Here is a 27,878-nt window from a genome sequence, read left to right as displayed (position 1 = left end):
AGATTCTAGGTCGGAGCATCATCTTTACGAAACGTTCCCTCTCTGGGTATCAACTTTATGAAAGAAGGTTCTCTCTCTGGCCATCAACTTCATGAATGAAGGTTCTTACTCTGGGCATCATCTTTATGAAAGAAGGTTCTCTCTCTGGACATCATCTTCATGAAAGAAGGTTCTCTCTTGGGCATCAACTTATGAAAGAATGTTTTCTCTCTGGGCATCAACTTTATGAAAGTAGGTTCTCTCTTGGGCATCAAATTTTGAAATAATATTTTCTCTCTAGGCACCAACTTTATGAATGAAGGTACTCTCTCTTGGCATCATCTTTATGAAACAAGGTTCTCACTCTGGACATAATCTTTATGAATGAAGGCTCTCTCTCTGGGCATCATCTTTATGAAAGAAAGTTCTCTCTCTGGGCATCATCTTTATTGATGAAGGTTCTCTCTCTGGGCATCATTTTATGACTGTAGGTTCTCTGGGCATCATGTTTATGAAAGAAGGTTCTCTCTCTGGGCCTCATCTTTATGAATAAAAGTTCTGTCTCTGGGCATCCTATTTATGAAATAAGATTCTAGGTCTGAGCATCATCTTTACGAAACGTTCCCTCTCTGGGTATCAACTTTATGAAAGAAGGTTCTCTCTCTGGCCATCAACTTCATGAATGAAGGTTCTTACTCTGGGCATCATCTTTATGAAAGAAGGTTCTCTCTCTGGACATCATCTTCATGAATGAAGGTTTTCTCTCTGGGCATCATCTTTCTTGATGAAGGTTCTCCCTCTGGCCTTCATTTTATGAATGTAGGGTCTCTGGGCATCATCTTCATGAATGAAGGTTCTCTCTCAGGCATCATCTTTATTGATGAAGGTTCTTTCTCTGGGCATCATTTTATGAATGTAGGTTCTCTGGGCATCATCTTTATGAATGAAGGTTCTCTCTTTGGGCATCATCTTTATGAAATAAGATTCTCTCAGGGCTTCATCTTTATTAAAGAAGGTTCTCTTGGGCATCATCTTTATCAATGAAAGTTCTCCCTCTAGGCATCATCTTTATGAAAGAAGGTTCTCTCTCTGGGCAAAATCTTCATGAATGAAGGTTCTCTCTCTGGGCCTCATCTTTATGAATGAAGGTTCTCTGCATGGGCATCATCTTTGTGAATGAAGGTTCTCTCTCTGGGCATCCTCTTTATGAAATAAGGTTCTAGGTCTGGGAATCATCTTTACGAAAGATTCTCTGCCTGGGGATCATCCTTATGAATGAAGGTTCCCTGTCACAGCATCATCTTTATGAAACAAGGTTCTCACACTGGGCATTATCTTATGAAAAAGGTTCTCTGTATGCCCATCATGTTTATGAATGAAGGTACTCTCTCTTGGCATCATCTTTATGAAACAAGATTCTCTGTTTGGGTATCATATATATGAATTAAGTATCTCTCCCTGGGCATCATCTTTATGAAAGAAGGTTTTCTGCCTGGGATTCATCTTTACAAAAGTACTTTCTCTGCCTGGGCATCATCTTTATGAATGAAGGTACTCTCTGGGTAATATCTTTATGAAACCAGGTTCTCTCTGCAGTATAATCATTATGAATGGAGGTTCTCTGCCTGCGCATCATGTTTATGAATGAAGGTTCACTCTATGGGCATCATCTGTATGAATGAAGGTTCTCTCTCTGGGCATCATCTTTATGAATGGAGGTTCTCTCTCTGCGCATCATCTTTTTGAATGAAGGTTCTCTCTTGGGCATCAACTTATAATAGAATGTTTTCTCTCTGGGCATCAACTTTATGAAAGAAAGTTCTCTCTTGGGCATCAACTTATGAAAGAAGGTTCTCTCTCTGGGCATCAACTTTATGAATGAAGGTACTCTCAATTGGCATCATCTTTATGAAATAAGGTTCTAGGTCTGGGCATCATCTTTACGGAACGTTTTCTCTCTGGGCATCAATTTTATGAAAGAATGTTCTCTGTCTGCGCATCAATTTCATGAATGAAGGTTCTCACTCTGGGCATCATCTTTATGAATGAAGGTTCTCTCTCTGGACATCATCTTCATGAATGAAGGTTCTCTTCCTGGCATCATCTTTATTGATGAAGATTCTCCCTCTGGCCTTCATTTTATGAATGTAGGTTCTCTGGGCATCATGTTTATGAATGAAGGTTCTCTCTCAGGGCATTAACTTAGGAAAGAAGGTTCTCACTCTGGGCATCATCTTTTTGAATAAAGGTTCTCTCTCTGGGCATCCTATTTATGAAATAAGGTTCTAGGTCTGAGCATCATCTTTACGAACCGTTCTCTCTATGGGCATTATCTTTATGAAAGAAGGTTCTCTCTCTGGGCATCAACTTCATGAATGAAGGTTCTCACTCTGGGCATCATCTTTATGAAAGAAGGTTCTCTCTCTGGCATCATCTTTATTGAAGAAGGTTCTCTCTCTGGGCATCATTTTATGAATGTACGTTCTCTGGGCATCATGTTTATGAATGAAGGTTCTCTCTCAGGATATCATCTTTATGAAAGAAGGTTCTCTCTTGGGCATCAACTTATGAAAGAATGTTTTCTCTCTGGGCATCAACTTTATGAAAGAAGGTTCTCTCTTGGGCATCAAATTTTGAAAGAATGTTTTCTCTCTAGGCATCAACTTTATGAATGAAGGTATTCTCTCTTGGCATCATCTTTATGAAACAAGGTTCTCACTCTGGACATAATCTTTATGAATGAAGGCTCTCTCTCTGGGCATCATCTTTATGAAAGAAAGTTCTCTCTCTGGGCATCATCTTTATTGATGAAGGTTCTCTCTCTGGGCATCATTTTATGACTGTAGGTTCTCTGGGCATCATGTTTATGAAAGAAGGTTCTCTCTCTGGGCATCATCTTTATGAATAAAAGTTCTGTCTCTGGGCATCCTATTTATGAAATAAGATTCTAGGTCTGAGCATCATCTTTACGAAACGTTCCCTCTCTGGGTATCAACTTTATGAAAGAAGGTTCTCTCTCTGGCCATCAACTTCATGAATGAAGGTTCTTACTCTGGGCATCATCTTTATGAAAGAAGGTTCTCTCTCTGGACATCATCTTCATGAATGAAGGTTTTCTCTCTGGGCATCATCTTTCTTGATGAAGGTTCTCCCTCTGGCCTTCATTTTATGAATGTAGGGTCTCTGGGCATCATCTTCATGAATGAAGGTTCTCTCTCAGGCATCATCTTTATTGATGAAGGTTTTTTCTCTGGGCATCATTTTATGAATGTAGGTTCTCTGGGCATCATGTTTATGAATGAAGGTTCTCTCTCAGGGCATCATGTTTATGAAAGAAGGTTCTCTCTCTGGGCATCATCTTTATGAATAAAGGTTCTCTCTCTGGGCATCCTATTTATGAAATAAGATTCTAGGTCTGAGCATCATCTTTATTGATGAAGGTTCTCCCTCTGGCCATCATTTTATGAGTGTGGGTTCTCTGGGCATCATGTTTATGAATGAAGGTTCTCATCTGGGCATCATCTTTATGAATAAAGGTTCTCTCTCTGGGCATCCTATTTATGAAATAAGATTCTAGGTCGGAGCATCATCTTTACGAAACGTTCTCTCTCTGGGTATCAACTTTATGAAAAAGGTTCTCTCTCTGGCCATCAAATTCATGAATGAAGGTTCTTACTTTGGGCATCATCTTTATGAAAGAAGGTTCTCTCACTGGACATCATCTTCATCAATGAAGGTTCTATCTCTGGGCATCATCCTTATTGATGAATGTTCTCCCTCTGGCCTTCATTTTATGAATGTAGGTTCTCTGGGCATCATCTTCATGAATGAAGTTTCTCTCTCTGGGCATCATCCCTATGAAACAAAGTTCTTTCTCTGGGCATCATCTTTAAGACAGAAGGTTCTCCCTATTGGCATCATCTTTCTGAAAGAAGCTTCTCTGACTTGGCATCATCGTTATGAATGAAGGTTCTCTGCTTGGGCATCAGCTTTAAGAAAGAAGGTTCTCTCTCTGGGAATCATCTTCATGAAAGAAGGTCTCCCTCTGGGCATCATCTATAAGAATGAAAGTTCTCTGCCTGGGCATCATCTTTACGAAAGGTTCTCTGCCTGGGCATCATCTTTATGAATGAAGGTTTTCTCTCTGGGCATCACCTTAATGAAACAAGGTTCTCTCTCTGGGCATGATCTTTATGAAAAAAGGTTTTTTGCCTTGGCATCATTTTTATGAAAGTACGTTCTCTGCCTGGGAATCATTTTTAAGAATGAAGGTACTCTCTCTGGGTATCATCTTTATGAAACAAGGTTCTCTGGTGGACATCATCTTTATGAATGAATGTCCTCTCTCTGGTCATCATCTTTATGAATGAAGGTTCTCTCTCTGGGCATCATCTTTATGAAAGAAGGTTCTCTCTTTGGGCATCATCTTTATGAAATAAGATTCTCTCAGGGCTTCATCTTTATGAAAGAAGATTCTCTTGGGCATCATCTTTATGAATGAAAGTTCTCCCCCTAGGCATCATCTTTATGAAAGAAGGTTCTCTCTCTGGGCCTCATCTTTATGAATGAAGGTTCTCTGCATGGGCATCATCTTTATGAATGAAGGTTCTCTCACTGGGCATCCTCTTTATGAAATAAGGTTCTAGGTCTGGGCATCATCTTTATGAAAGATTCTCTGCCTGGGGATCATCCTTATGAATGAAGGTTCCCTCTCACGGCATCATCTCTATGAAACAAGGTTCTCACTCTGGGCATTATCTTTATGAAAAAAGGTTCTCTGTATGCCCATCATCTTTATGAGAGAAGGTGCTCTCTCTGGGCATCATCTTTATGAAACAAGATTCTCTGTCTGGACATCATATATATGAATTAAGTATCTCTCTCTGGGCATCATCTTTATGAAAGAAGGTTTTCTGCCTGGGCATCATCTTTATGAAAGTACTTTCTCTGCCTGGGCATCATCTTTATGAACGAAGGTACTCTCTGGGTAATATCTTTATGAAACCAGGTTCTCTCTGCGGTATAATCGTTATGAATGTAGGTTCTCTGCCTTGGCATCATGTTTATGAATGAAGGCTCACTCTCTGCGCATCATCTGTATGAATGAAGGTTCTCTCTCTGCGCATCATCTTTTTGAATGAAGGTTCTCTCTTGGGCATCAACTTATAATAGAATGTTTTCTCTCTGGGCATCAACTTTATGAATGTAGGTACTCTCTCTTGGCATCATCTTTATGAAACAAGGTTCTCTCTCTGGACGTCATCTTTATGAATAAAGGTTCTCTCTCTGGGAATCCTATTTATGAAATAAGGTTCTAGGTCTGAGCATCATCTTTAAGAAACGTTCTCTCTCTGGGCATTATCTTTATGAAGGAAGATTCTCTCTCTGGGCATCAAATCCATGAATGAAGGTTCTCACTCTGGGCATTATCTTTAAGACAGAAGGTTCTCCATATTGGCATCATCTTTATGAAAGAAGATTCTCTTGGGCATCATCTTTATGAATGAAAGTTCTCCCTCTAGGCATCATCTTTATGAAAGAAGGTTCTCTTTCTGGGCATCATCTTTTTGAATAAAGGTTCTCTCTCTGGGCATCCTATTTATGAAATAAGGTTCTAGGTCTGAGCATCATCTTTACGAAACGTTCTCTCTCTGGGCATTATCTTTATGAAAGAAGGTTCTCTCTCTGGCATCATCTTTATTGATGAATGTTCTCTCTCTGGGCATCATTTTATGAATGTACGTTCTCTGGGCATCATGTTTATGAATGAAGGTTCTCTCTCAGGATATCATCTTTATGAAAGAAGGTTCTCTCTTGGGCATCAACTTATGAAAGAATGTTTTCTCTCTGGGCATCAACTTTATGAAAGAAGGTTCTCTCTTGGGCATCAAATTTTGAAAGAATGTTTTCTCTCTAGGCATCAACTTTATGAATGAAGGTACTCTCTCTTGGCATCATCTTTATGAAACAAGGTTCTCACTCTGGACATAATCTTTATGAATGAAGGCTCTCTCTCTGGGCATCATCTTTATGAAAGAAAGTTCTCTCTCTGGGCATCATCTTTATTGATGAAGGTTCTCTCTCTGGGCATCATTTTATGACTGTAGGTTCTCTGGGCATCATGTTTATGAAAGAAGGTTCTCTCTCTGGGCATCATCTTTATGAATAAAAGTTCTGTCTCTGGGCATCCTATTTATGAAATAAGATTCTAGGTCTGAGCATCATCTTTACGAAACGTTCCCTCTCTGGGTATCAACTTTATGAAAGAAGGTTCTCTCTCTGGCCATCAACTTCATGAATGAAGGTTCTTACTCTGGGCATCATCTTTATGAAAGAAGGTTCTCTCTCTGGACATCATCTTCATGAATGAAGGTTTTCTCTCTGGGCATCATCTTTCTTGATGAAGGTTCTCCCTCTGGCCTTCATTTTATGAATGTAGGGTCTCTGGGCATCATCTTCATGAATGAAGGTTCTCTCTCAGGCATCATCTTTATTGATGAAGGTTCTTTCTCTGGGCATCATTTTATGAATGTAGGTTCTCTGGGCATCATGTTTATGAATGAAGGTTCTCTCTCAGGGCATAATGTTTATGAAAGAAGGTTCTCTCTCTGGGCATCATCTTTATGAATAAAGGTTCTCTCTCTGGGCATCCTATTTATGAAATAAGATTCTAGGTCTGAGCATCATCTTTATTGATGAAGGTTCTCCCTCTGGGCATCATTTTATGACTGTGGGTTCTCTGGGCATCATGTTTTTGAATGAAGGTTCTCATCTGGGCATCATCTTTATGAATAAAGGTTCTCTCTCTGGGCATCCTATTTATGAAATAAGATTCTAGGTCTGAGCATCATCTTTACGAAACGTTCCCTCTCTGGGTATCAACTTTATGAAAGAAGGTTCTCTCTCTGCCATCAACTTCATGAATGAAGGTTCTTACTCTGGGCATCATCTTTATGAAAGAAGGTTCTCTCTCTGGACATCATCTTCATGAAAGAAGGTTCTCTCTTGGGCATCAACTTATGAAAGAATGTTTTCTCTCTGGGCATCAACTTTATGAAAGAAGGTTCTCTCTTGGGCATCAAATTTTGAAAGAATGTTTTCTCTCTAGGCATCAACTTTATGAATGAAGGTACTCTCTCTTGGCATCATCTTTATGAAACAAGGTTCTCACTCTGGACATAATCTTTATGAATGAAGGCTCTCTCTCTGGGCATCATCTTTATGAAAGAAAGTTCTCTCTCTGGGCATCATCTTTATTGATGAAGGTTCTCTCTCTGGGCATCATTTTATGACTGTAGGTTCTCTGGGCATCATGTTTATGAAAGAAGGTTCTCTCTCTGGGCATCATCTTTATGAATAAAAGTTCTGTCTCTGGGCATCCTATTTATGAAATAAGATTCTAGGTCTGAGCATCATCTTTACGAAACGTTCCCTCTCTGGGTATCAACTTTATGAAAGAAGGTTCTCTCTCTGGCCATCAACTTCATGAATGAAGGTTCTTACTCTGGGCATCATCTTTATGAAAGAAGGTTCTCTCTCTGGACATCATCTTCATGAATGAAGGTTTTCTCTCTGGGCATCATCTTTCTTGATGAAGGTTCTCCCTCTGGCCTTCATTTTATGAATGTAGGGTCTCTGGGCATCATCTTCATGAATGAAGGTTCTCTCTCAGGCATCATCTTTATTGATGAAGGTTCTTTCTCTGGGCATCATTTTATGAGTGTAGGTTCTCTGGGCATCATGTTTATGAATGAAGGTTCTCTCTCAGGGCATCATGTTTATGAAAGAAGGTTCTCTCTCTGGGTATCATCTTTATGTATAAAAGTTCTCTCTCTGGGCATCCTATTTATGAAATAAGATTCTAGGTCTGAGCATCATCTTTATTGATGAAGGTTCTCCCTCTGGGCATCATTTTATGACTGTGGGTTCTCTGGGCATCATGTTTATGAATGAAGGTTCTCATCTGGGCATCATCTTTATGAATAAAGGTTCTCTCTCTGGGCATCCTATTTATGAAATAAGATTCTAGGTCGGAGCATCATCTTTACGAACGTTCACTCTCTGGGTATCAACTTTATGAAAAAGGGTTCTCTCTCTGGCCATCAAATTCATGAATGAAGGTTCTTACTCTGGGCATCATCTTTATGAAAGAAGGTTCTCTCACTGGACATCATCTTCATGAATGAAGGTTCTCTCTCTGGGCATCATCCTTATTGATGAATGTTCTCCCTCTGGCCTTCATTTTATGAATGTAAGTTCTCTGGGCATCATCTTCATGAATGAAGTTTCTCTCTCTGGGCATCATCTTTATGAAACAAAGTTCTTTCTCTGGGCATCATCTTTAAGACAGAAGGTTCTCCCTATTGGTATCATCTTTATGAAAGAAGCTTCTCTGACTTGGCATCATCGTTATGAATGAAGGTTCTCTGCCTGGGCATCATCTTTAAGAAAGAAGGTTCTCTCTCTGGGCATCATCTTCATGAAAGAAGTTCTCCCTCTGGGCATCATCTATAAGAATGAAAGTTCTCTGCCTGGGCATCATCTTTATGAAAGGTTCTCTGCCTGGGCATCATCTTTATGAATGAAGGTTTTCTCTCTGGGCATCATCTTAATGAAACAAGGTTCTCTGTCTGGGCATGATTTTTATGAAAAAAGGTTTTTTGCCTTGGCATCATTTTTATGAAAGTACATTCTCTGCCTGGGAATCATCTTTAAGAATGAAGGTACTCTCTCTGGGTATCATCTTTATGAAACAAGGTTCTCTGGTGGACATCATCTTTATGAATGAATGTCCTCTCTCTGGTCATCATCTTTATGAATGAAAGTTCTCTCTCTGGGCATCACCTTTATGAAAGAAGGTTCTCTCTTTGGGCATCATCTTTATGAATGAATGTCCTCTCTCTGGTTATCATCTTTATGAATGATGGTTCTCTCTCTGGGCATCATCTTTATGAAAGAAGGTTCTCTCTCTCGGCATCATCTTTATGAATGAAGGTTCTTTCTCTGGGCATCATCTTTAAGACAGAAGGTTCTCCCTATTGGCATCATTTTCATGAAAGAAGGTCTCCCACTGGGCATCATCTATCAGAATGAAAGTTCTCTGCCTGGGCATCATCTCTATGAAAGGTTCTCTGCCTGGGCATCATCTTTATGAATGAAGGTTTTCTCTCTGGGCATCATCTTAATGAAACAAGGTTCTCTCTCTGGGCATGATCTTTATGAAAAAAAGGTTTTTTGCCTTGGCATCATCTTTATGAAAGTACGTTCTCTGCCTGGGAATCATCTTTAAGAATGGAGGTACTCTCTCTGGGTATCATCTTTATGAAACAAGGTTCTCTGGTGGACATCATCTTTATGAATGAATGTCCTCTCTCTGGTCATCATCTTTATGAATGAAGGTTCTCTCTCTGGGCATCATCTTTATGAAAGAAGGTTCTCTCTTTGGGCATCATCTTTATGAAATAAGATTCTCTCAGGGCTTCATCTTTATGAAAGAAGATTCTCTTGGGCATCATCTTTATGAATGAAAGTTCTCCCTCTAGGCATCATCTTTATGAAAGAAGGTTCTCTTTCTGGGCATCATCTTTTTGAATAAAGGTTCTCTCTCTGGGCATCCTATTTATGAAATAAGGTTCTAGGTCTGAGCATCATCTTTATGAAACGTTCTCTCTCTGGGCATTATCTTTATGAAAGAAGGTTCTCTCTCTGGCATCATCTTTATTGATGAAGGTTCTCTCTCTGGGCATCATTTTATGAATGTACGTTCTCTGGGCATCATGTTTATGAATGAAGGTTCTCTCTCAGGATATCATCTTTATGTAAGAAGGTTCTCTGCCTGGGCATCATCTTTATGAATGAAGATTTCTCTCTGGGCATCATCTTAATGAAACAAGGTTCTCTCTCTGGGCATGATTTTTATGAAAAAAGGTTTTTTGCCTTGGCATCATTTTTATGAAAGTACATTCTCTGCCTGGGAATCATCTTTAAGAATGAAGGTACTCTCTCTGGGTATCATCTTTATGAAACAAGGTTCTCTGGTGGACATCATCTTTATGAATGAATGTCCTCTCTCTGGTCATCATCTTTATGAATGAAGGTTCTCTCTCTGGGCATCACCTTTATGAAAGAAGGTTCTCTCTTTGGGCATCATCTTTATGAATTAAGATTCTCTCAGGGCTTCATCTTTATGAAGAAGGGTCTCTTGGGCATCATCTTTATGAATGGAAGTTCTCCCTCTAGGCATCGTCTTTATGAAAGAAGGTTCTCTCTCTGGGCCTCATCTTTATGAATGAAGGTTCTCTGCATGGGCATCATTTTTATGAATGAAGGTTCTCTCACTTAGGCATCCTCTTTATGAAATAAGGTTCTAGGTCTGGGCATCATCTTTATGAAAGATTCTCTGCCTGGGGATCATCCTTATGAATGAAGGTTCCCTCTCACGGCATCATCTCTATGAAACAAGGTTCTCACTCTGGGCATTATCTTTATGAAAAAAGGTTTTTTGCCTTGGCATCATCTTTACGAAAGTACGTTCTCTGCCTGGGAATCATCTTTAAGAATGAAGGTACTCTCTCTGGGTATCATCTTTATGAAACAAGGTTCTCTGCTGGACATCATCTTTATGAATGAATGTCCTCTCTCTGGTTATCATCTTTATGAATGATGGTTCTCTCTCTGGGCATCATCTTTATGAAAGAAGGTTCTCTCTCTCGGCATCATCTTTATGAATGAAGGTTCTTTCTCTGGGCATCATCTTTAAGACAGAAGGTTCTCCATATTGGCATCATCTTTATAAAAGAAGCTTCTGTGGCTTGGCATCATCTTTATGAATGAAGGTTCTTTCTCTGGGAATCATCTTTAAGACAGAAGGGTCTCCCTATAGGCATCATCTTTATGAAATAATCTTCTCTGACTTGGCATCATCGTTATGAATGAAGGTTCTCTGCCTGGGCATCATCTTTAAGAAAGAAGGTTCTCCCTATTGGCATCATTTTCATGAAAGAAGGTCTCCCACTGGGCATCATCTATAAGAATGAAAGTTCTCTGCCTGGGCATCATCTCTATGAAAGGTTCTCTGCCTGGGCATCATCTTTATGAATGAAGGTTTTCTCTCTGGGCATCATCTTAATGAAACAAGGTTCTCTCTCTGGGCATGATCTTTATGAAAAAAAGGTTTTTTGCCTTGGCATCATCTTTACGAAAGTACGTTCTCTGCCTGGGAATCATCTTTAAGAATGGAGGTACTCTCTATGGGTATCATCTTTATGAAACAAGGTTCTCTGGTGGACATCATCTTTATGAATGAATGTCCTCTCTCTGGTCATCATCTTTACGAATGAAGGTTCTCTCTCTGGGCATCATCTTTATGAAAGAAGGTTCTCTCTTTGGGCATCATCTTTATGAAATAAGATTCTCTCAGGGCTTCATCTTTATGAAAGAAGATTCTCTTGGGCATCATCTTTATGAATGAAAGTTCTCCCTCTAGGCATCATCTTTATGAAAGAAGGTTCTCTTTCTGGGCATCATCTTTTTGAATAAAGGTTCTCTCTCTGGGCATCCTATTTATGAAATAAGGTTCTAGGTCTGAGCATCATCTTTACGAAACTTTCTCTCTCTGGGCATTATCTTTATGAAAGAAGGTTCTCTCTCTGGCATCATCTTTATTGATGAAGGTTCTCTCTCTGGGCATCATTTTATGAATGTACGTTCTCTGGGCATCATGTTTATGAATGAAGGTTCTCTCTCAGGATATCATCTTTATGAAAGAAGGTTCTCTCTTGGGCATCAACTTATGAAAGAATGTTTTCTCTCTGGGCATCAACTTTATGAAAGAAGGTTCTCTCTTGGGCATCAAATTTTGAAAGAATGTTTTCTCTCTAGGCATCAACTTTATGAATGAAGGTACTCTCTCTTGGAATCATCTTTATGAAACAAGGTTCTCACTCTGGACATAATCTTTATGAATGAAGGCTCTCTCTCTGGGCATCATCTTTATGAAAGAAAGTTCTCTCTCTGGGCATCATCTTTATTGATGAAGGTTCTCTCTCTGGGCATCATTTTATGACTGTAGGTTCTCTGGGCATCATGTTTATGAAAGAAGGTTCTCTCTCTGGGCATCATCTTTATGAATAAAAGTTCTGTCTCTGGGCATCCTATTTATGAAATAAGATTCTAGGTCTGAGCATCATCTTTACGAAACGTTCCCTCTCTGGGTATCAACTTTATGAAAGAAGGTTCTCTCTCTGGCCATCAACTTCATGAATGAAGGTTCTTACTCTGGGCATCATCTTTATGAAAGAAGGTTCTCTCTCTGGACATCATCTTCATGAATGAAGGTTTTCTCTCTGGGCATCATCTTTCTTGATGAAGGTTCTCCCTCTGGCCTTCATTTTATGAATGTAGGGTCTCTGGGCATCATCTTCATGAATGAAGGTTCTCTCTCAGGCATCATCTTTATTGATGAAGGTTCTTTCTCTGGGCATCATTTTATGAGTGTAGGTTCTCTGGGCATCATGTTTATGAATGAAGGTTCTCTCTCAGGGCATAATGTTTATGAAAGAAGGTTCTCTCTCTGGGCATCATCTTTATGAATAAAGGTTCTCTCTCTGGGCATCCTATTTATGAAATAAGATTCTAGGTCTGAGCATCATCTTTATTGATGAAGGTTCTCCCTCTGGGCATCATTTTATGACTGTGGGTTCTCTGGGCATCATGTTTATGAATGAAGGTTCTCATCTGGGCATCATCTTTATGAATAAAGGTTCTCTCTCTGGGCATCCTATTTATGACATAAGATTCTAGGTCTGAGCATCATCTTTACGAAACGTTCCCTCTCTGGGTATCAACTTTATGAAAGAAGGTTCTCTCTCTGGCCATCAACTTCATGAATGAAGGTTCTTACTCTGGGCATCATCTTTATGAAAGAAGGTTCTCTCTCTGGACATCATCTTCATGAAAGAAGGTTCTCTCTTGGGCATCAACTTATGAAAGAATGTTTTCTCTCTGGGCATCAACTTTATGAAAGAAGGTTCTCTCTTGGGCATCAAATTTTGAAAGAATGTTTTCTCTCTAGGCATCAACTTTATGAATGAAGGTACTCTCTCTTGGCATCATCTTTATGAAACAAGGTTCTCACTCTGGACATAATCTTTATGAATGAAGGCTCTCTCTCTGGGCATCATCTTTATGAAAGAAAGTTCTCTCTCTGGGCATCATCTTTATTGATGAAGGTTCTCTCTCTGGGCATCATTTTATGACTGTAGGTTCTCTGGGCATCATGTTTATGAAAGAAGGTTCTCTCTCTGGGCATCATCTTAATGAATAAAAGTTCTGTCTCTGGGCATCCTATTTATGAAATAAGATTCTAGGTCTGAGCATCATCTTTACGAAACGTTCCCTCTCTGGGTATCAACTTTATGAAAGAAGGTTCTCTCTCTGGCCATCAACTTCATGAATGAAGGTTCTTACTCTGGGCATCATCTTTATGAAAGAAGGTTCTCTCTCTGGACATCATCTTCATGAATGAAGGTTTTCTCTCTGGGCATCATCTTTCTTGATGAAGGTTCTCCCTCTGGCCTTCATTTTATGAATGTAGGGTCTCTGGGCATCATCTTCATGAATGAAGGTTCTCTCTCAGGCATCATCTTTATTGATGAAGGTTCTTTCTCTGGGCATCATTTTATGAATGTAGGTTCTCTGGGCATCATGTTTATGAATGAAGGTTCTCTCTCAGGGCATCATGTTTATGAAAGAAGGTTCTCTCTCTGGGCATCATCTTTATGAATAAAGGTTCTCTCTCTGGGCATCCTATTTATGAAATAAGATTCTAGGTCTGAGCATCATCTTTATTGATGAAGGTTCTCCCTCTGGGCATCATTTTATGACTGTGGGTTCTCTGGGCATCATGTTTATGAATGAAGGTTCTCATCTGGGCATCATCTTTATGAATAAAGGTTCTTCCCCGGGCATCCTATTTATGAAATAAGATTCTAGGTCGGAGCATCATCTTTACGAAACGTTCTCTCTCTGGGTATCAACTTTATGAAAAAAGGTTCTCTCTCTGGCCATCAAATTCATGAATGAAGGTTCTTACTCTGGGCATCATCTTTATGAAAGAAGGTTCTCTCACTGGACATCATCTTCATCAATGAAGGTTCTATCTCTGGGCATCATCCTTATTGATGAATGTTCTCCCTCTGGCTTTCATTTTATGAATGTAGGTTCTCTGGGCATCATCTTCATGAATGAAGTTTCTCTCTCTGGGCATCATCCCTATGAAACAATGTTCTTTCTCTGGGCATCATCTTTAAGACAGAAGGTTCTCCCTATTGGCATCATCTTTCTGAAAGAAGCTTCTCTGACTTGGCATCATCGTTATGAATGAAGGTTCTCAGCCTGGGCACCATCTTTAAGAAAGAAGGTTCTCTCTCTGGGCATCATCTTCATGAAAGAAGGTCTCCCTCTGGGCATCATCTATAATAATGAAAGTTCTCTGCCTGGGCATCATCTTTACGAAAGGTTCTCTGCCTGGGCATCATCTTTATGAATCAAGGTTTTCTCTCTGGGTATCACCTTAATGAAACAAGGTTCTCTCTCTGGGCATGATCTTTATGAAAAAAGGTTTTTTGCCTTGGCATCATTTTTATGAAAGTACGTTCTCTGCCTGGGAATCACTTTTAAGAATGAAGGTACTCTATCTGGGTATCATCTTTATGAAACAAGGTTCTCTCGTGGACATCATCTTTATGAATGAATGTCCTCTCTCTGGTCATCATCTTTATGAATGAAGGTTCTCTCTCTGGGCATCATCTTTATGAAAGAAGGTTCTCTCTTTGGGCATCATCTTTATGAAATAAGATTCTCTCAGGGCTTCATCTTTATGAAAGAAGATTCTCTTGGGCATCATCTTTATGAATGAAAGTTCTCCCCCTAGGCATCATCTTTATGAATGAAGGTTCTCTCACTGGGCATCCTCTTTATGAAATAAGGTTCTAGATCTGGGCATCATCTTTATGAAAGATTCTCTGCCTGGGGATCATTCTTATGAATGAAGGTTCCCTCTCATGGCATCATCTCTATGAAACAAGGTTCTCACTCTGGGCATTATCTTTATGAAAAAAGGTTCTCTGTATGCCCATCATCTTTATGAGAGAAGGTTCTCTCTCTGGGCATCATCTTTATGAAACAAGATTCTCTGTCTGGACATCATATATATGAATTAAGTATCTCTCTCTGGGCATCATCTTTATGAAAGAAGGCTTTCTGCCTGGGCATCATCTTTACGAAAGTACTTTCTCTGCCTGGGCATCATCTTTATGAACGAAGGTACTCTCTGGGTAATATCTTTATGAAACCAGGTTCTCTCTGCGGTATAATCGTTATGAATGTAGGTTCTCTGCCTGGGCATCATGTTTATGAATGAAGGTTCACTCTCTGCGCATCATCTGTATGAATGAAGGTTCTCTCTCTGCGCATCATCTTTTTGCATGAAGGTTCTCTCTTGGGCATCAACTTATAATAGAATGTTTTCCCTCTGGGCATCAACTTTATGAATGAAGGTACTCTCTCTTGGCATCATCTTTATGAAACAAGGTTCTCTCTCTGGACTTCATCTTTATGAATAAAGGTTCTCTCCCTGGGAATCCTATTTATGAAATAAGGTTCTAGGTCTAAGCATCATCTTTAAGAAACATTCTCATTCTGGGCATTATCTTTATGAAAAAAGGTTCTCTCTCTGGACATCATCTTCATGAATGAAGGTTCTCTCTCTCGGCATCATCTTTATGAATGAAGGTTCTTTCTCTGGGCATCATCTTTAAGAGAGAAGGTTCCCCATATTGGCATCATCTTTATAAAAGAAGCTTCTCTGGCTTGGCATCATCTTTATGAATGAAGGTTCTTTCTCTGGGAATCATCTTTAAGACAGAAGGGTCTCCCTATTGGCATCATTTTCATGAAAGAAGGTCTCCCACTGTGCATCATCTATAAGAATGAATGTTCTCTGCCTGGGCATCATCTCTATAAAAGTTTCTCTGCCTGGGCATCATCTTTATGATGAAGGTTTTCTCTCTGGGCATCATCTTAATGAAACAAGGTTCTCTCTCTGGGCATGATCTTTATGAAAAAAAGGTTTTTTGCCTTGGCATCATCTTTACGAAAGTACGTTCTCTGCCTGGGAATCATCTTTAAGAATGAAGGTACTCTCTCTGGGTATCATCTTTATGAAACAAGGTTCTCTGCTGGACATCATCTTTATGAATGAATGTCCTCTCTCTGGTTATCATCTTTATGAATGATGGTTCTCTCTCTGGGCATCATCTTTATGAAAGAAGGTTCTCTCTCTCGGCATCATCTTTATGAATGAAGGTTCTTTCTCTGGGCATCATCTTTAAGACAGAAGGTTCCCCATATTGGCATCATCTTTATAAAAGAAGCTTCTCTGGCTTGGCATCATCTTTATGAATGAAGGTTCTTTCTCTGGGCATCATCTTTAAGACAGAAGGTTCTCCCTATTGGCATCATTTTCATGAAAGAAGGTCTCCCACTGGGCATCAGCTATAAGAATGAAAGTTCTCTGCCTGGGCATCATCTCTATGAAAGGTTCTCTGCCTGGGCATCATCTTTATGAATGAAGGTTTCTCTCTGGGCATCATCTCTATGAAACAAGGTTCTCACTCTGGGCATTATCTTTATGAAAAAAGGTTTTTTGCCTTGGCATCATCTTTACGAAAGTACGTTCTCTGCCTGGGAATCATCTTTAAGAATGAAGGTACTCTCTCTGGGTATCATCTTTATGAAACAAGGTTCTCTGCTGGACATCATCTTTATGAATGAATGTCCTCTCTCTGGTTATCATCTTTATGAATGATGGTTCTCTCTCTGGGCATCATCTTTATGAAAGAAGGTTCTCTCTCTCGGCATCATCTTTATGAATGAAGGTTCTTTCTCTGGGCATCATCTTTAAGACAGAAGGTTCCCCATATTGGCATCATCTTTATAAAAGAAGCTTCTCTGGCTTGGCATCATCTTTATGAATGAAGGTTCTTTCTCTGGGCATCATCTTTAAGACAGAAGGTTCTCCCTATTGGCATCATTTTCATGAAAGAAGGTCTCCCACTGGGCATCAGCTATAAGAATGAAAGTTCTCTGCCTGGGCATCATCTCTATGAAAGGTTCTCTGCCTGGGCATCATCTTTATGAATGAAGGTTTCTCTCTGGGCATCATCTTAATGAAACAAGGTTCTCTCTCTGGGCATGATCTTTATGAAAAAAAGGTTTTTTGCCTTGGCATCATCTTTACGAAAGTACGTTCTCTGCCTGGGAATCATCTTTAAGAATGAAGGTACTCTCTCTGGGTATCATCTTTATGAAACAAGGTTCTTTGGTGGACATCATCTTTATGAATGAATGTCCTCTCTCTGGTCATCATCTTTATGAATGAAGGTTCTCTCTCTGGGCATCATCTTTATGAAAGAAGGTTCTCTCTTTGGGCATCATCTTTATGAAATAAGATTCTCTCAGGGCTTCATCTTTATGAAAGAAGATTCTCTTGGGCATCATCTTTATGAATGAAAGTTCTCCCTCTAGGCATCATCTTTATGAAAGAAGGTTCTCTCTCTGTGCATCATCTTCATGAATGAATGTTCTCTCTCTGGGCCTCATCTTTATGAATGAAGGTTCTCTGCATGGGCATCATCTTTATGAATGAAGGTTCTCTCTCTGGGCATCATCTTTATGAAACAAGATTCTCCGTCTGGGAATCATATATATGAATTAAGTATCTCTCTCTGGGCATCATGTTTATGAAAGAAGGTTTTCTGCCTGGGCATCATCTATACAAAAGTACTTTCTCTGCCTGGGCATCATCTTTATGAATGAAGGTACTCTGTGGGTAATATCTTTATGAAACCACGTTCTCTCTGCGGTATAATCGTTATGAATGGAGGTTCTCTGCCTGGGCATCATGTTTATGAATGAAGGTTCACTCTCTGGGCATCATCTGTATGAATGAAGGTTCTCTCTCTGCGCATCATCTTTTTGAATGAAGGTTCTCTCTTGGGCATCAACTTATAATAGAATGTTTTCTCTCTGGACATCAACTTTATGAAAGAAGGTTCTCTCTTGGGCATCAACTTATGAAAGAAGGTTCTCTCTCTGGGCATCAACTTTATGAATGAAGGTACTCTCTCTTGGCATCATCTTTATGAAACAAGGTTCTCTCTCTGGACGTCATCTTCATGAAGAAGGTTCTCTCTCTGGGCATCATCTTTATGAATAAAGGTTCTCTCTCTTGGCATCCTATTTATGAAATAAGGTTCTAGGTCTGGGCATCATCTTTACGGAACGTTCTCTCTCTGGGCATCAACTTTATGAAAGAGGTTCTCTGTCTGCGCATCAATTTCATGAATGAAGGTTCTCACTCTGGGCATCATCTTTAAGAATGAAGGTTCTCTCTCTGGACATCATCTTCATGAATGAAGGTTCTCTTCTGGGCATCATCTTTATTGATGAAGCTTCTCCCTCTGGCTTTCATTTTATGAATGTAGGTTCTCTGGGCATCATGTTTATGAATGAAGGTTCTCTCTCAGGGCATCATCTTAGGAAAGAAGGTTCTCTCTCTGGGAATCATCTTTTTGAATAAAGGTTCTCTCCCTGGGCATCCTATTTATGAAATAAGGTTCTAGGTCTGAGCATCATCTTTACGAAACGTTCTCTCTCTGGGCATTATCTTTATGAAAGAAGGTTCTCTCTCTGGGCATCAACTTCATGAATGAAGGTTTTCACTCTGGGCATCATCTTTATGAAAGAAGGTTCTCTCTCTGGACATCATCTTCATGAATGAAAGTTCTCTCTTTTTGCATCATCTTTATGAATGAAGGTTCTTTCTCTGGGCATCATCTTTAAGACAGAAGGTTGTCCATATTTTCATCATTTTTATAAAAGAAGCTTCTCTGTCTTGGCATCATCGTTATGAATGAAGGTTCTCTGCCGGGGTATCATCTTTAAGAATGAAGGTTCTCTCTCTGGGCATCATCTTCATGAAGAAGGTCTCCTTTGGGCATCATCTATAAGAATGAATGTTCTCTGCCTGGGCATCATCTTTACGAAAGGTTCTCTGCCTGGGCACCATCTTTATGAATGAAGGTTTTGTCTCTGGGCATCATCTTAATGAAACAAGGTTCTCTCTCTGGGCATGATCTTCATGAAAAAAGGTTTTCTGCCTTGGCATCATTTTTACGAAAGTACGTCTCTGCCTGGGAATCATCTTTAAGAATGAAGGTACTCCCTCTGGGTATCATCTTTATGAAACAAGGTTCTCTAATAGACATCATCTTTATGAATGAATGTCCTCTCTCTGGTCATCATCTTTATGAATGAAGGTTCTCTCTCTGGGCATCATCTTTATGAAAGAAGGTTCTCTCTTTGGGCATCATCTTTATGAATTAAGATTCTCTCAGGGCTTCATCTTTATGAAAGAAGGTTCTCTTGGGCATCAACTTATGAAAGAAGGTTCTCTCTGTGGGCATCAACTTTATGAATGAATGTACTCTCTCTGCGCATCATCTTTATGAATGAAGGTTAACTCTAGCATCTTCTTTATGAATGAATGTTCTCTGCATGGGCATCATCTTTATGAATGAAGGTTCTCTCTCTGGGCATCCTATTTATGAAATAAGGTTCTAGGTCTGGGTATCATCTTTACGGAACGTTCTCTCTCTGGGCATCAACTTGATGAAACAATGTTCTCTGTCAGCGCATCAATTTCATGAATGAAGGTTCTCACTCTGGGCATCATCTTTATGAATGAAGGTTCTCTCTCTGGACATCATCTTTATTGATGAAGGTTCTCCCTCTGGCCTTCATTTTGTGAATGTAGGTTCTCTGGGCATCATGTTTATGAATGAAGGTTCTCTCTCAGGGCATCATCTTAGGAAAGAAGGTTCTCTCTCTGGGCATCATCTTTTTGAATAAAGGTTCTCTCTCTGGGCATCCTATTTATGAAATAAGGTTCTAGGTCTGAGCATCATCTTACGAAACTTTCTCCCTCTGGGCATTATCTTTATGAAAGAAGGTTCTCTCTCTGGGCATCAACTTCATGAATGAAGGTTCTCACTCTGGGCATTATCTTTATGAAAGAAGGTTCTCTCTCTGGACATCATCTTCATGAATGAAGGTTCTCTCTCTTGGCATCATCTTTATGAATGAAGGTTCTTTCTCTGGGCATCATCTTTAAGACAGAAGGTTCTCCCTTTTGGCATCATCTTTATGAAAGAATCTTCTCTGATTGGCATCATCGTTATGAATGAAAGTTCTCTGCCTGGGCATCATCTTTAAGAAAGAAGGTTCTCTCTCTGGGCATCATTTTCATGAAAGAAGGTATCCCTCTGGGCATCATCTATAAGAATGAAAGTTCTCTGCCTGGGCATCATTTTATGAAAGGTTCTCTTCCTGGGCATCATCTTCATGAATGAAGGTTTTCTCTCAGGGGATCATCTTAATGAAACAAGGTTATCTCTCTGGGCATGATCTTTATGAAAAAAGGTTTTTTGCCTTGGCATCATTTTTACGAAAGTACGTTCTCTGCCTGGGAATCATCTTTAAGAATGAAGGTACTCTCTCTGGGTATCATCTTTATGAAACAAGGTTCTCTGGTGGACATCATCTTTATGAATGAATGTCCTCTCTCTGGTCATCATCTTTATGAATGAAGGTTCTCTCTCTGGGCATCATCTTTATGAAAGAAGGTTCTCTCTTTGGGCATCATCTTTATGAAATAAGATTCTCTCAGGGCTTCATCTTTATGAAAGAAGGTTCTCGTGGGCATCATCTTTATGAATGAAAGTTCTCCCTCTAGGCATCATGTTTATGAAAGAAGGTTCTCTCTCTGGGCATCATCTTCATCAATGAAGGTTCTCTCTCTGGGCCTCATCTTTATGAATAAAGGTCTCTGCATGGGCATCATCTTTATGAATGGAGGTTCTCTCTCTGTGCATCCTCTTTATGAAATAATGTTCTCTGTCTGGGTTTCATATATATGAATTAAGTATCTCTCTCTGGGCATCATGTTTATGTAAGAAGGTTTTCTCCCTGGGCATCATCTTTACAAAAGTACTTTCTCTGCCTGGGCATCATCTTTATGAATGAAGGTACTCTCTGGGTAATATCTTTATGAAACCAGGTTCTTTCTCCGTAATAATTGTTATGAATGAAGGTTCTCTGCCTGGGCATCATGTTTATGAATGAAGGTTCACTCTCTGGGCATCATCTCTATGAATAAAGGTTCTCTCTCTGGGCATCATCTTTATGAATGAAGGTTCTCTCTCTGCGCATCATCTTTTTGAGTGAAGGTTCTCTCTTGGGCATCAACTTATAATAGAATGTTTTCTCTCTGGGCATCAACTTTATGAATGAAGGTTCTGTCTCTGGACATCATCTTCATGAATGAAGGTTCTCTCTCTGGTCATCGTCTTTATTGATGAAGGTTCTCCCTCTGGCCTTCATTTTATGAATGTAGGTTCTCTGGGCATCATGTTTATGAATGAAGGTTCTCTCTCAGGGTATCATCTTAGGAAAGAAGGTTCTCTCCCTGGGCATAATCTTTTTGAATAAAGGTTTTCTCTCTGGGCATCCTATTTATGAAATAAGGTTCTAGGTCTGAGCATCATCTTTACCAAACGTTCTCTCTGTGTGCATTATTTTTATGAAAGAAGGTTCTCTCTCTGGGCATCAACTTCATGAATGAAGGTCTCACTCTGGGCATTATCTTTATGAAAGAAGGTTCTCTCTCTGGACATCATCTTCATGAATGAAGGTTCTCTCTCTGGGCATCATCTTTATTGATGAAGGTTCTCCCTCTGGCCTTCATTTTATGAATGTAAGGTCTCTGGGCATCATCTTCATGAATGAAGGTTCTCTCTCTGGCATCATCTTTATTGATGAAGTTTCTTACTCTGGGCATCATTTTATGAATGTAGGTTCTATGGGCATCATGTTTATGAATGAAGGTTCTCTCTCAGGATATCATCTTTATGAAAGAAGGTTCTCTGGTGGACATCATCTTTATGAATGAATGTCCTCTCTCTGGTAATCATCTTTATGAATGAAGGTTCTCTCTCTGGGCATCATCTTTATGAAAGAAGGTTCTCTCTTTGGGCATCATCTTTATGAATTAAGATTCTCTCTGGGCATCATCTTTATGAATGAAGGTACTCTCTGGGAAATATCTTTATGAAACCAGGTTCTCTCTCTGGTATAATCTTTATGAATAAAAGTTCTCTGCCTGGGCATCATGTTTATGAATGAAGGTTTTCTCTCTGGGCATCATCTTAATGAAACAAGGTTCTCTCTCTGGGCATCAACTTTATGAAAAAAGGTTTTCTGCCTTGGCATCATTTTTACGAAAGTACGTTCTCTGCCTGGGAATCATCTTTAAGAATGAAGGTACTTCCTCTGGGTATCATCTTTATGAAAGAAGGTTCTCTGGTGGACATCATCTTTATGAATGAATGTCCTCTCTCTGGTCATCATCTTTATGAATGAAGGTTCTCTCTCTGGGCATCATCTTTAAGAAAGAAGGTTCTCTCTCTGGGCATTATCTTCATGAATGAAGGTTCTCTCTCTGGGCATCCTCTTTATGAAATAAGGTTCTAGGTCTGGGAATCATCTTTACGAAAGATTCTCTGCCTGGGGATCATCCTTATGAATGAAGGTTCCCTCTCACGGCATCATCATTATGAAACAAGGTTCACACTCTGGGCATTATCTTTATGAAAAAAGGTTCTCTGTATGCCCATCATCTTTATGAAAGAATGTTCTCTCTCTGGGCATCATCTTTATGAAAGAAGATTCTCTGTCTGGGCATCTTATATATGAATTAAGTATCTCTCTATGGGCATCAGCTTTATGAAAGACGGTTTTCTGCCTGCGCATCATCTTTACAAAAGTACTTTCTCTGCCTGTGCATCATCTTTATGAATGAAGGTACTCTCTGGGTACTATCTTTATGAAACCAGGTTCTCTCTGCGGTATAATCGTTATGAATGAAGGTTCTCTGCCTGGGCATCATGTTTAGGAATGAAGGTTCACTCTCTAGGCATCATCTGTATGAATGAAGGTTCTCTCCTGGGCATCAACTTTATGAATGAAGGTTCTCTCTTGGGCATCAACTTATAATAGAATGTTTTCTCTCTGGGCATCAACTTTATGAAAGATGGTTCTGTCTTGGGCATCAACTTATGAAGGAAGGTTCTCTCTCTGGGCATCAACTTTATGAATGAAGGTACTCTCTCTTGGCATCATCTTTATGAAACAAGGTTCTGTCTCTGGACGTCATCTTTATGAAAGAAGGTTCTCTCTCTGGGCATCATCTTTATGAAAGAAGGTTCTCTCTCTGGGCATCAACTTCATGAATGAAGGTTCTGACTCTGGGCATTATCTTCATGAAAGAAGGTTCTCTCTCCGGACATCATCTTCATGAATAAAGGTTCTCTCTTTCGGCATCATCTTTATGAATGAAGGTTCTTTCTCTGGGCATCATCTTTAAGACAGAAGGTTCTCCATATTGGCATCATCTTTATAAAAGAAGCTTCTCTGACTTGGCATCATCGTTATGAATGATGGTTCTCTGCCGGGGTATCATCGTTAAGAATGAAGGTTCTATATCTTGGCATCATCTTCATTAAGAAGGTCTCCCTTTGGGCATCATCTATGAGAATGAATGTTCTCTGCCTGGGCATCATCTTTACGAAAGGTTCTCTGCCTGGGCATCATCTTTATGAATGAACGTTTTCTCTCTGGGCATCATCTTAATGAAACAAGGTTCTCTCTCTGGGCATCAACTTTATGAAAAAAGGTTTTCTGCCTTGGCATCATTTTTACGAAAGTACGTTCTCTGCCTGGGAATCATCTTTAAGAATGAAGGTACTCCCTCTGGGTATCATCTTTATGAAACAAGGTTCTCTGGTGGACATCATCTTTATGAATGAATGTCCTCTCTCTGGTCATCATCTTTAAGAATGAAGGTTCTCTCTCTGGGCATTATCTTTATGAAAGTAGGTTCTCTCTTTGGGCATCATCTTTATGAATTAAGATTCTCTCAGGGCTTCATCTTTATGAAAGAATGTTCTCTTGGGCATCAACTTATGAAAGACGGTTCTCTCTCTGGGCATCAACTTTATGAATGAATGTACTCTCTCTGCGCATTATCTTTATGAATGAAGGTTAACTCTGGCATCATCTTTATGAATGAAGGTTCTCTGCCAGGGCATCATCTTTATGAATGAAGGTTCTCTCTCTGGGCATCATGTTTATGAATAAAGGTTCTCTCTCTGGGCATCCTCTTTATGAAATAAGGTTCTAGGTCTGGGCATCATCTTTATGAAAGATTCTCTGCCTGGGGATCATCCTTATGATGAAGGTTCTCTCTCACGGCATCATCTTTATGAAACAAGGTTCTCACTGTGGGCTATATCTTAATGAAAAAAGGTTCTCTGTATGCCCATCATCTTTATGAAAGAAGGTTCTCTCTCTGAGCATCATCTTTATGAATAAAGGTTCTCTCTCTGGACATCGTATTTATGAAATAAGATTCTAGGTCTGGGCATCATCTTTACGAAACGTTCTCTCTCTGGGCATCAACTTTATGAAAGAAGGTTCTCTCTCTGGCCATCAACTTCATGAATGAAGATTCTTACTCTGGGAATCATCTTTATTAACGAAGGTTCTCTCTCTGGACATCATCTTCATGAATGAAGGTTCTTTCTCTGGGCATCATCTTTAAGACAGTATGTTCTCCCTATTGGCATCATCTTTATGAAAGAAGCTTCTCTGACTTGGCATCATCGTTATGAATGAAGGTTCTCTGCCTGGGCATCATCTTTACGAATGAAGTTTTTCTCTCTGGGCATCATCTTCATGAAAGAAGGTCTCCCACTGGGCATCATCTATAAGAATGAAAGTTCTCTGCCTGGGCATCATCTCTATGGAAGGTTCTCTGCCTGGGCATCATCTTTCTGAATGAAGGTTTTCTCCTTGGGCATCATCTTAATGAAACAAAGTTCTCTCTCTGAGCATGATCTTTATGAAAAAAGGTATTTTGCCTTGGCATCATCTTTACGAAAGTACGTTCTCTGCCTGGGAATCATCTTTAAGAATGAAGGTACTCTCTCTGGGTATCATCTTTATGAAACAAGGTTCTGTGGTGGACATCATCTTTATGAATGTATATCCTCTCTCTGGTCATCATCTTTATGAATGAAGGTTCTCTCTCTGGGCATCATCTTTATGAAAGAAGGTTCTCTCTTTGGGCATCATCTTTATGAATTAAGATTCTCTCAGGGCTTCATCTTTATGAAAGAAGTTTCTCTGGGACATCATCTTTATGAATGAAAGTTCTCCCTCTAGGCATCATCTTTATGAAAGAAGGTTCTCTCTCTGGGCATCCTCTTTATGAAATAAGGTTCTAGGTCTGGGCATCATCTTTACGATAGATTCTCCGCCTGGGGATCATCCTTATGAATGAAGGTTCTCTCTCACGGCATCATCTTTATGAAACAAGGTTCTCACACTCGGCATTATCTTTATGAAAAAGGTTCCCTGTATGCCCATCATCTTTATGAAAGAAGGTTCTCTCTCTGGGCATCGTCTTTATGAAACAAGATTCTCTCTCTGGGCATCATATATATGAATTAAGTATCTCTCTCTGGGCATCATGTTTATGAAAGAAGGTTTTCTGCTTGGGCATATTCTTTACAATAGTACTTTCTCTGCCTGGGCATCATCTTTATGAATGAAGGTACTCTCTGGGTAATATCTTTATGAAACCAGGTTCTCTCTGCGGTATAATCGTTATGAATGAAGGTTCTCTGCCTGGGCATCATGTTTATGAATGAACGTTCACTCTCTGGGCATCATGTGTATGAATGAAGGTTCTCTGCCTGGGCATCATCTTTATGAATGAAGGTTCTCTCTCTGCGCATCATCTTTTTGAATGAAGGTTCTCTCTTGGGCATCAACTTATAATAGAATGTTTTCTCTCTGGGCATCAACTTTATGAAAGAAGGTTCTGTGTTGGGCATCAACTTATGAAAGAAGGTTCTCTCTCTGGGCATCAACTTTATGAATAAAGGTACTCTCTCTTGGCATCATCTTTATGAAACAAGGTTCTCTCTCTGGACGTCATCTTTATGAAAGAATGTTCTCTCTCTGGGCATCAAATTTATGAATAAATGTTCTCTCTCTGGGCATCCTATTTATGAAATAAGGTTCTAGGTTTGGGCATCATCTTTACGGAACGTTCTCTCTCTGGGCATCAACTTTATGAAAGAAGGTTCTCTGTCTGCGCATCAATTTCATGAATGAAGGTTCTCACTCTGGGCATCATCTTTATGAATGAAGGTTCTCTCTCTTGACATCATCTTCATGAATGAAGGTTCTCTCTCTGGGCATCATCTTTATGAAAGAAGGTTCTCTCTTTGGGCATCATCTTTATTAATGAATGTACTCTCTCTGCGCTTCATCTTTATGAATGATGGTTAACTCTGGCATCACCTTTATGAATGAAGGATCTCTGCCTGGGCATCATCTTTATGAATGAAGGTTCTCTCTCTGGGCATCATGTTTATGGAATAAGGTTTTAGGTCTGGGCATCACCTTTATGAAAGATTCTCTGCCTGGGGATCATCCTTATGAATGAAGGTTCTCTCTCACGGCATCATCTTTATGAAACAAGGTTCTCACTCTGGGCATTATCTTTATGAAAAAAGCTCCTCTGTATGCCCATCATCTTTATGAAAGAAGGTTCTCTCTCTGAGCATCATCTTTATGAATAAAGGTTCTCTCTCTGGGCTTCGTATTTATGAATGAAGGTTCTTGCTCTGGGCATCATCTTTACGAAACGTTCTCTCTCTGGGCATCATCTTTTTTAAAGAAGGTTCTCTCTCTGGACATCATCTTCATGAATGAAGGTTCTCTCTCTCGGCCATTTTTATGAATGAAGGTTCTTGCTCTGCGCATCATCTTTAAGATAGAAGGTTCTCCCTATTGGCATCATCTTTATGAAAGAAGCTTCTCTGACTTGGCATCATCGTTATGAATGAAGGTTCTCTGCCTGGGCATGATCTTTAAGAAAGAAGGTTCTATCTCTGGGCATCATGTTTATGAAAGAAGGTTCTCTCTCTGGGCATCATCTTTATGAATAAAGGTTCTCTCTCTGGGCATCCTATTTATGAAATAAGATTCTAGGTCTGAGCATCATCTTTATTGATGAAGGTTCTCCCTCTGGGCATCATTTTATGACTGTGGGTTCTCTGGGCATCATGTTTATGAATGAAGGTTCTCATCTGGGCATCATCTTTATGAATAAAGGTTCTCTCTCTGGGCATCCTATTTATGAAATAAGATTCTAGGTCGGAGCATCATCATTACGAAACGTTCTCTCTCTGGGTATCAACTTTATGAAAAAAGGTTCTCTCTCTGGCCATCAAATTCATGAATGAAGGTTCTTACTCTGGGCATCATCTTTATGAAAGAAGGTTCTCTCACTGGACATCATCTTCATCAATGAAGTTTCTATCTCTGGGCATCATCCTTATTGATGAATGTTCTCCCTCTGGCCTTCATTTTATGAATGTAGGTTCTCTGGGCATCATCTTCATGAATGAAGTTTCTCTCTCTGGGCATCATCCCTATGAAACAAAGTTCTTTCTCTGGGCATCATCTTTAAGACAGAAGGTTCTCCCTATTGGCATCATCTTTCTGAAAGAAGCTTCTCTGACTTCGCATCATCGTTATGAATGAAGGATCTCAGCCTGGGCATCATCTTTAAGAAAAAAGGTTCTCTCTCTGGGCATCATCTTCATGAAAGAAGGTCTCCCTCTGGGCATCATCTATAAGAATGAAAG

Source organism: Tenrec ecaudatus, chromosome Y, assembly GCF_050624435.1.
Source record: "Tenrec ecaudatus isolate mTenEca1 chromosome Y, mTenEca1.hap1, whole genome shotgun sequence".
In the NCBI taxonomy this organism is placed as follows: domain Eukaryota; kingdom Metazoa; phylum Chordata; class Mammalia; order Afrosoricida; family Tenrecidae; genus Tenrec; species Tenrec ecaudatus.
Note: the sequence above shows the minus strand (reverse complement) of the source record.